We start from the raw sequence: 9,932 nt of genomic DNA on the forward strand, positions 1-9,932 counted from the left end.
AAATCAGCTAAATACTAAATTACATTAAGTAACTAATAAGTAAAGGAGCAAGTTTTCCTACCTGATTCCAGGAACCTAACCCTTTTGCTGTATTTGCCATAAATCTGGAAAATTCCCTTCTCTCTTCCCTCTACAGAAACTTAGTCCCACCCCCCTCTTTGATTACTCAAGCAATTTGTGAGATAATCGTTTTCCAGACTTAATTAGATGGAGGTGTCAATTTTTCTTATGTCTACCTTCTCCAAAAATGCTATGGTATACATTGTTTAGCTTAATCATAATACGAACTTTTAATCTGATATGTTTATATATTCATTCACTAAATTATTTTTAAATTAAAATGACTTCATATGACTTCCTGTGTAGTCATCTCTGTCAGATTGCAAATTGCTCAGGAGAAAGAATTTAAGTATGTCTGACCTGCACAGTATAGAGCACTTAGTGCAACATCAAAGATAATTTGATGCTAAATAAGTATCTTTTCATGGAAGTGATAATTGTTCATAATGATTCAAATATAAACCCAAACATACATCCTAGAGAAACAACTCAAGGTAGGAGATAAAAACCACACCTGTTTCCCATTAGTCTGTAAGACATTCAAGATCTATCATTGACTTTGCTTTTCCCCGTCTCCCAGCACCTTTTATTATATCAGGCCTAGAAGAAGGTACTTGACAAATGTCAATTGCATACATGAATGGATGACTAGAACCTTCATATTTGATAGATTTGTCTAAAGTTCATAGGAACTATGTCAAAAACATGCTAGAGCTAATGCTTTTAACATTTTTATGGAGATATAATTCACATATTATAAAATTCGCCATTTTAAAATATACAATTCAGTGACCTTTAGTATATTCACAAGGTTGTGTTGCCATCAACACTTAATGGAATGATATTTTTATCACCCTTTACCCATTATCAGTTACTCTTTGCTGTTCCCTCTCCTCCAGGCCCTAGCAACTACTAATCGACTTTCTGGCTATGAATTTGCCTTCTCTGGACATTTCATATAAATGGGATCATAAATACATTAGAGCTATTTTTTATTACTATATGAATTTAGGTCCCCAGTTGAAAAATGCTGTAATGAATCCTGAATTCAAGCTTAAATAAATGAATTTTCTTTGGGCAAAGGAAAGATATTTCTGTTTGTTACAAGATGGCTTCTCTGGAAAGCGAACTCTTGAGGAAGAGTTTAGTGTGCAGGATGTTTGTTTTGGAAAGGCCTTTGGCATTAACACTCATGAAAGGAAAGAGAAGAAAGCAGGGTTGGGCAAAAGAATCCGTTGAACTCCACCAGAAGCCAACTCCACAGGGAGCTTGGAACTGAAATGGCCAGAGTTGTCCTGTGTTGGACCTGAAGTTTCTCCCACTGCCTTTAGTTAAAGACACAATAGGTAACCTGTCTCATAATTGCATAACATAATTTTCCCTCCTTTACCTCCTATTGGTATGACTGATCTTTTTAGGAATTTTTTAGGGACTAAACTCCTTATTCCACTATTATTAAATAAAAGCCTAATCATTTCTTCCTCCACTTCTGCCAGTAAAATTTACCTCCACTAAGCTACTTTTTGCTTATAATACTGACAAATGAAATCTAGAATCAGACCTTAAAAATACGAAGTCTTCAAAATTAGCAAAAAGTTTCTCAGAAAGAGATGAATGAGATTTCTCCTTTCCCCTGCAGCTAGTGATAGAGAGAGATCTTTCTGAGCCATAAAACTACTTCAAGGAATCCAGTTTGAAGGTATATAGGGTGTTGAATTAAGAACATTCATAAGATTATCAACTTGTGTGGGTATTTATAAATGTGATCAACTTTTTCTGCTCTCTATTAACATAAATCGGTCCTTGAAAGTACAATTTCAAAAATGAGCATGAAAAACTCTTAGAAACTGAAATTTTTGCAAAGCCATGTGAAAATAACCTTCAGAGAAATCTTTGGGGGACTGAGAGTGGTGGTGAATGTCTAATTCCAGCTACTCAGAAGACTGAGTCAGGAGGATTACAAGTTCAAGGCAAACCTGGGCAATTTAGGGAGACCCTGTCTCCAAATAGAAAATAAAAAGATCTGGGGATGTAGCTCAGTGATAAATCATCCTTGAGTTCAATCCCTAGTATCAGAAAAAAGAAAAGAGAAGGGGAAAAATAGGAAAATCTTTGGGGACTCGGGATATAGTTCAGTGGTAGAGCACTTGCCTGGCATAATGAGGTTCTGAGTTCCATCCCCAGCACTACAAAAAGAGAAAAAATAAAATAAAAACCTTTGAAATTTTATTATTCTCTATTATTAATCACTCCAAATCTTGGAGATTTAAAACACAAACTATTCTCTCTGAGTTTCTATGGGTCAGAAATTTAGGCTGGGTACTTCTGCTTCAGGTCTCTGCAGTCAAGCCACTGAGCTGAGCACTGGTGTCACAAGAAGACTCGGCAGTGGAAGGATTTACTTCCAGGCTTTCTTAAATGACCCTCTATTCCTCGTGAGCTGTTAAATTAATTAAGGGCCTCAGTTCCTTTTTGGTTGTTGGCTGGAGGCCTCTCTCAGTTCCTTTCCAAATGTACCTTTCCCACAGGACTGTGTCATGCCAATGAGATGGACCAGCAAATAAATTACAACATGCATATCTTAAATGCCACTTACTTCCCCAAAGCAAGCAGTTCAAAAAGAGAGAAAGAGCACACCCAAGAGCGAAGATGTAGTCTTTCTTATTTATTTGTTTGTTTGTTTATGTATTTATTTAATAGTGCTGGGAATTGCATTCAAGACCTGCTAAGCATGTGCTCTATCACTGATCTACACCCCAAACCCTCTTCCTAATTTTAAAAGAATTTTATGATTTTTACTATTTGACTTTTCCCTATTTATCTTCTTAAGCTGAATCCTAACTAAAGTCTTAAAGTATCAATGTTAAGGCTTATGTTCCATCTGAGAATGTAAGTTTGGCTAAAGAGAATGTATAAAGAACATAGATAAGGGTGATTTAGTTAAGATTCTTTTGATTTGATTTTGAGTATCTGGCATAAGTTGTTGTTTTTAAAGGAAACTTCTCCAAATTTCAAAGGGTACTATGATATTTGAGAATCCAAGAAAGAGCTGAGAAGTGAGACTTCATATAGGAATCAGAGAAGTTCTAAGGGTCACAATAAACTGTAGATCTTTTCTCTGAATTCAGTTCCAGGGACTCCCAACTCTGAGATAAAAATCCCAAAGTTCTAGGAGAGAGATTGTTCTAGCTTGGATTAGGAGCACTGTGACCCTTGAAAAGCATCCCTCACATGGGGGATAAGGTCTAGAAAAAGAGTATGGTCATAAGCCAAGAACAAAATCCCAAAATTTCAGCTCTTGTCTGGGAAACCTAGTATAAGGCCTATTTGTAGAATCCTCCCCAACCCATACACACCCCGTACTGATGACCAAACACAGGAGAACTTTTACCATGAAGCTACATCCTAGCCACTCAGGAGGCTTAGGCAAGAGAATCTCAAGTTCAAGGCCAGCCTCAGCAACTTACTGAGGCCCTAAGCAACTTAGCAAGACCCTGTCTCAAAATAAAACAATAGAAAGGACTGAGGACGTGGCTCGGTGGTTAAGCATCACTGAGGATTTAAAAGCTCAGTGGCAAAACACCTGAGTTCAACTCCCAGTATTAAAAAAAAAAAAAAATGATGAAAAGTCAAGGGCTGAGGATGTAGCTCAGGGTGAGAGCACTTGCCTAGCATGTGTGACACCCTGAGTTTTATCCTCAGCATACCCGCCGCCAAAAGATAATAAGTCAGAATACTCAGTTTGTGTCCCATGCTCTCAGTGTATACCCTAACATCTTTGTTGAAGAAGAAATGTTTGAATTTCTTGTCTGGATTCAACTAAGAGTACAAAAAGCTTATATTTTAAAAAAAGAACCATCTTTATGTCAGTACCTGCCACCACAGGGTAGAAAGACGCTGTTGGCATGAAATTGTTTATAACATTCCCCTAGTGAGGTTCTTGGATATGTAGATTAATATATTTCACCAAATTTAGAAAGTTTTTAACCTTTTTTTTGTTTGTTTTCAAATATTTTCTCTTCCCTTTCCTTTTTCCTCTTCTGGGAATTCTTTTCATGTATTTAGTATGCTTAATGTCCCACATGTCTCTGAAGTTTTGTTCATTTTTCTTTAATCTTTTTTTTCTGTGATTTCAGATTGCATTGTTTTGATTTGTTTCTCTTCCAGTTTAGAGTTTTCTACCTGCTCAAATCTGTCAAGCTCCTTTAATGAAATTTTCATTTGTTATTGTATTCTTTAATTTCATAACTTACATCGGCTATGTTTGAATTTTTCTGTATCCTCTTAAGAATCTCTATGTGTTGATACATTGTTGTTTATACTTTCCTTCATTCTTTAAATGTGACTGTCTTTAGTCCTTTATAATAGCAGCTCCCCGCCCCCAACCTCTCCAGTACTGGGCTGAACCCAGGGCCTTACCTGTATTCTAGGCAAGCATTCTACCACTGAACTAAATCCCTAGCCCTGTTATCCTTTTTGGCTGCTTCAAAGTCTTTGTCTGCTAAATTGAACCTTCATTATAGAAACTGTTGTTGTTGTTGTTGTTTTTTGGGGGAACTGGGGGTGTTGAACTCAGGGGCACTCAACCACTGAGCCACATCCCCAGCCCTTATTTTGTATTTTATTTACACACAGGGTCTCAATGAGTTGCTTGGTGCCTCGCTTTTGCTGAGGCTGATTGTGAACTTGTGATCCTCCTGCCTCAGCCTACCAAGTTGCAGAAACTATTATTGATTGCCTTTCCCCCACTCCACAGAATATGGGTTACCCTTTTGTGTTTCTTTTCATGCCTCACATTTTTTTGTTGTTGTTGAATTTAAAATATTTTTTTAGTTGTTGATGGACCTTTATTTTATTTATTTATATGTGGCACTGAGAATCAAGCCCAATGCCTCACACATACTTGGCAAGTGTTCTACCATTTAGTTACAACCCCAGTCATACATTTTTTCCTAATAAAATTTTTATTGAAATGCAATGTATAAAACATACACATCATAAATGTATAGTTTTTTTTTTAATTTTCAAAGAGCATAGAACCATGTAACCAGCACACAGATGAAGAATAAAACATCACCATAATCTAAGAACCACCCTAACCAGTGTCTGTCCATATAGAGATCACTACCAGGCTGCCCAGTGTTGCCTCATATGGAGCTAACTATAAGGCTGACTCCCAGTGACTGCCCCATAGACAGATAACTAACAGTTTTGCACTTTTGACAGGTAGGATTTATATAGAATGCATTTTTTGTTTGTTTTAATGAGTTATACATGACAGTAGAATGCACTTTGATACATCCTATATAATGGAGTATAATTTCTCATTCTTCTGGTTATACATGATGTACAATCCCACCAGTGGTATAGTTATATATGTGCATACAGTAATAACGTATGATTCATTCTACAGTCCTTCCTATCCCCATATCTCCTCCCCTCCCTTCAATCCCCTCTACCTAAAGTAACTCTATTCTTCCCTAGCCTCACCCCAGTGTGAATTATTAGCATCCTCATATCAAAGAAAACATTCCCAGTCCTACGTTTTTTTTTTAATTTATTTTTATTGTAAACAAATGGGATACATGTTGTTTCTGTTTGCACATGGAGTAACAGCATACCATTTTCGTAATCATACATTTACATAGGGTAATGATGTTTGATTCATTCTGTTATTTTTTCCTTCCCCCCACCCCTCCCACCCCTCTTTTCCCTCTATACAGTCCCTCCTTCCTCCATTTTTGCCTCCCTCCCATCCCCCATTATGTATCATCATCCGCTTATGAGTGAGATCATTCATCCTTTGGTTTTTTTGAGATTGGCTTATCTCACTTAGCATGATATTCTCAAGTTTCATCCATTTGCCTGCAAATGCCATAATTTTATTATTCTTTATAGCTGAGTAATATTCCATTGTGTGTGTATATATATATATATCACAGTTTCTTTATCCATTCATCAATTGAAGGGCATCTAGGTTGGTTCCACGATCTGGTTATTGTGAATTGAGCAGCTATGAACATTGATGTGGCTGTATCTCTGTAGTATGCTGATTTTAAGTCCTTTGGGTATAGGCTAAGGAGTGGGATAGCTGGGTCAAATGGTGTGTCCATTCCAAGTTTTCTAAGGAATCTCCACACTGCTCTCCAGAGTGGCTGCACTAATTTGCAGCCCCACCAGCAATGCATGAGTGTACTCTTGTCCCCACATCCTCTCCACCAGCCCTACATTTTTGATAATATGTAACAAACATGGATTATGAAATTTTGTTGTTGTTTCTAATATTTTCTTCCTTCCTTCCTTCCTTCCTTCCTTCCTTCCTTCCTTCCTTCCTTCCTTCCTTCCTTCTTTCCTGCCTTCCTTCCTTTCTTCTCTCCTTCCCTCCCTTTTGCTTACTTTCTTCTTGTTTGTCTAAATTGGTAAAAGCAGTCTTCCCTGCCTGTGCATGTATGTGCAGCCCCAGGGGCGGGCAGGCATGGGCCCTCTTTCCGTACACCATGCATGTGTTCAGCCTCCCTCAAGAATATGTTTGGCCCACTGCAATCAGATCCAAGCTGTCTTCCTCCTCCTACTCACCAGTTTCTGAGAAGTCACTGGACAGTGTCTCTGAGTACCGACATTGCCCCTGGCTCTAAAGTGTCTCTCTCAACCACAGCAGAAAAGCTGCCAGCCATATGTCCTGCCCTACCCTAGAAGAACCTCCACATAATTGAGTTGGGGTGGTGATACGTAATAGGAGTAGCCCCAGGCCAGAACACCTAAGATTCCTCAGATTCTTACCTGAAGTTTAGCAGTTCTTCAAACATAAATGCTTCTTAGATTATTGTATGCCTTTGATCAATTTCCAGAGCACAGAATAATTATGTTAATTTTGTCTAGCTTTATGATGTTGATTTTTTGAGGAACTGGATTTGCCAGTTTCCTTACTTGGCCATAACTGGATGGACGTCTGGTTAGTTTATTTTTAAATTCCAAATAATTTTAGAAAAGAACTTGAGATTTCTAAAAAGTCTCTTTTTGAGGAAAAAAAAAAAAAAAGAGGCCTGAACTAAAAAAAAAAAAAATTTTTTTTTTTTTGAGAGACTCATCTAATTCATCTCTGTTATTGTACAGAGGGAAAAATAAGAAAAGTTATATGATTTACCCACATTTGAATAACTCTGTTTTTGTTTGTGGATCATTATTGGGTTTTGTTTGTTTGTTTGTTTGTTTTGGCATTGGGTATTGAACCCAGGGGTGCTCTACACTGAGCTACATCCCCAGTCCTTTTTATTTTTTATTTTGAGACAGGGTCTTGCTAAGCTATCCAGGCTGGCCTCAGACTTGCAATCCTCCCACTTCAGCCTCCCTAGAATATGGGATTACGGGCATGCACCACTATGCCCACGGTGGTCCTTATTTTTATTGTAAACCAAGAACGGACTTTTTTTGTTTGTTTTTGTTTTTTTTTAATACCAGGATTATACCCAAGACCTTGTGCTACTAAATGCTCTACCCACTAAACCACACCCCATTTCCTTGTTTATCATTTCTAAAAAATAACACCAACCTAAAATCTAAAAACATATTGTTGAGTAGAAAAAGCAAATTACAGGGGCTGTGGAGTGGAGTGTACCCCAGTGGTAGAATGTGTGCTTAGCATGCATTAGGCCCTAGGTTCAATCCATAGCAGCAAGGAGGGAAAGACAAATTACAGAAGGAATTAATATAATGTAAGTCCATTTGTATAAAGTTTAAAAACATGAAAAATAATGTGACATGTTGTTTCTGAACTCAATTTGAGAAAAGCATACAACCATGCAAGAGAATGCTCACTCCCATCCATGTTAAGAATGGTTACCTCTGGAGCAAAAGGAATATGATCAAGATGGGGAGCTGGGGAGACAGCTCAGTCGGTAGAGTGCTTGCCTTGCAAGCACAAGGCCCTGGGTTCGTATCCCCAGCACCCAAAAAAAAAAAAAAAAAGATCAAGATGGGGTACAGCCCATTTGTGTACAGTGAATCAAAGTGCTGTCTGTAAAAATAAAAAACTTTAAAGTAAAAAAAAAAAGAGAGAGAGAGAGAGAGGGTACAAATATCATTCTATTTGTAATATTGTTCTTCTGGTTTTTTATTTTTCAGTACTGGGGATTGAACCCAGGCCCTCAAGCACTGAACTACATCCCCAACCCCATTTGTTTTTTATTTAGGTGCCTACTAAGTTGTTAAGGTTAAGTTGGCCTTAACCTTTGGATCCTTCTCCCCAAGCTTCTCAAGTACCTGGGATTACAGGTGTGTGCTACCAAGCCTGACTATGATATTGTATTTCTTAAATTTAAAGTTGAGTACCTGAATGTGTGTTATGTTATTCTATAAATATTTTGTATTCATAAAATAATTGATGATAAAATTTTAAAAAGGAGCTGGCAAGGTGGCACTTACCTGTCATTCCAGCTACTTGGAAGAAGCAGGAGGATTCCAAGTTCAAGGCCAGATACTTTCTAAAAATAAAAAAGGTTGGGGATGTAGCACCCCTAGGTTCAATCCCAGGACTACCATCCCCACAAAAGAAAAAGAAAGAAAGGAAAAGGGCTGGAGTGTAGCTTCCTTAGAGCCCTTGCCTGGCATACAAAAGGTTCTGAGTTTGTTCCTCAACATTGGGAAAATAAATAATAAATGCCAGATACAATATTTTAAAGAAAACATAACAGTTACATTACAGAGAGAAACATCAGTTGATGATTACACAGGCCTGTAATCCCAGCTACTCAGGAGGCTGAGGCAGGATGATGTCACAAGTTGAAGGCCAACCTCTTGCAATTTAGCAAGACCCTGTGTGAAAATAAAAAATAAAAAGGGCTGGAGGTTTTAGCTCAGTGATAGATTGCCTCTAGTTTCCATCGTTAGTACCACAAGCAGTTTTCAAAACTAAGAGAAACATCAAACTGACTTATTTTATTTATTTTTTGCGGTACTGGGGATCAAACTCAGGGCCTTGTGCTTGGGAGGCAAGCACTCTACCAGCTGAGCTACCTCCCCAGCCCCAGACTGACTTTTAGAGCACAGGATTGTCTTTAAGAAAAAGACACCCCCCCCCCCCACACACACACACACCTCCCACAGTCATTTCTATTATCTGAGGAAACCAGAAGTCTTACCTTTGTGTGGTCAAAGCCCTTTGTGTTTTTAAAAATTTTTTCAGAGAAGCACTAAAACTTCACACATTAAAGCTCTGAGTTGGAGTTCAAGTTGAGGGTCTATTTTTGTCAGGAAATGTTGCAAAAGACTTTGAAATGGGCAAAAGAAGATTAACATGGTAAAAAGAAGACTTGAAGTGTGCAAAAGAAGTCGGATGCCCTGTTATGCAGGTTGTTTCTACCTTTCATTGGATTTACAACTCTGCCTTGCAAAACACTGATAGCAGTACAAATTATTCTTGAAAATAGAAATGTAAGTGCAAATTGTTTCTGGGGTACAATCTCTTTCCCCTTTACTGAAAAAAAGTGTTGCATTCATTAAGCAAATTAATTTCAGTATTGCCTATTTTCTTTAAATTTTTTTTTTTTAACTTGAGATGAACACAATATCTTTATTTATTTATTTTCATGTGGTGCTGGGGATCAAACCCAATGCCTTGCACATCCATGTGCGAAGCAAACACTCTACCACTGAGCCTCAGCCCCAAACCCACATTGCCTATTTTCTATAAATGTGTCTGTTCTTTGGATTATCCAAGAGTCAGTTGTTGAATCTTACTGATTCCCACATCAACTAATGAATTAAATATAATGTTTGCCACATGTTAATTTAATTTTATTTTAAAAATTCTTTTGGCACTGGGGATTTAACGTGGAGGTAATTTACCACTGAGCTACATCCTCAGCCCTTTTTAA

Source organism: Sciurus vulgaris (assembly GCF_902686455.1).
Source record: "Sciurus vulgaris genome assembly, chromosome: 2".
NCBI lineage: Eukaryota > Metazoa > Chordata > Mammalia > Rodentia > Sciuridae > Sciurus > Sciurus vulgaris.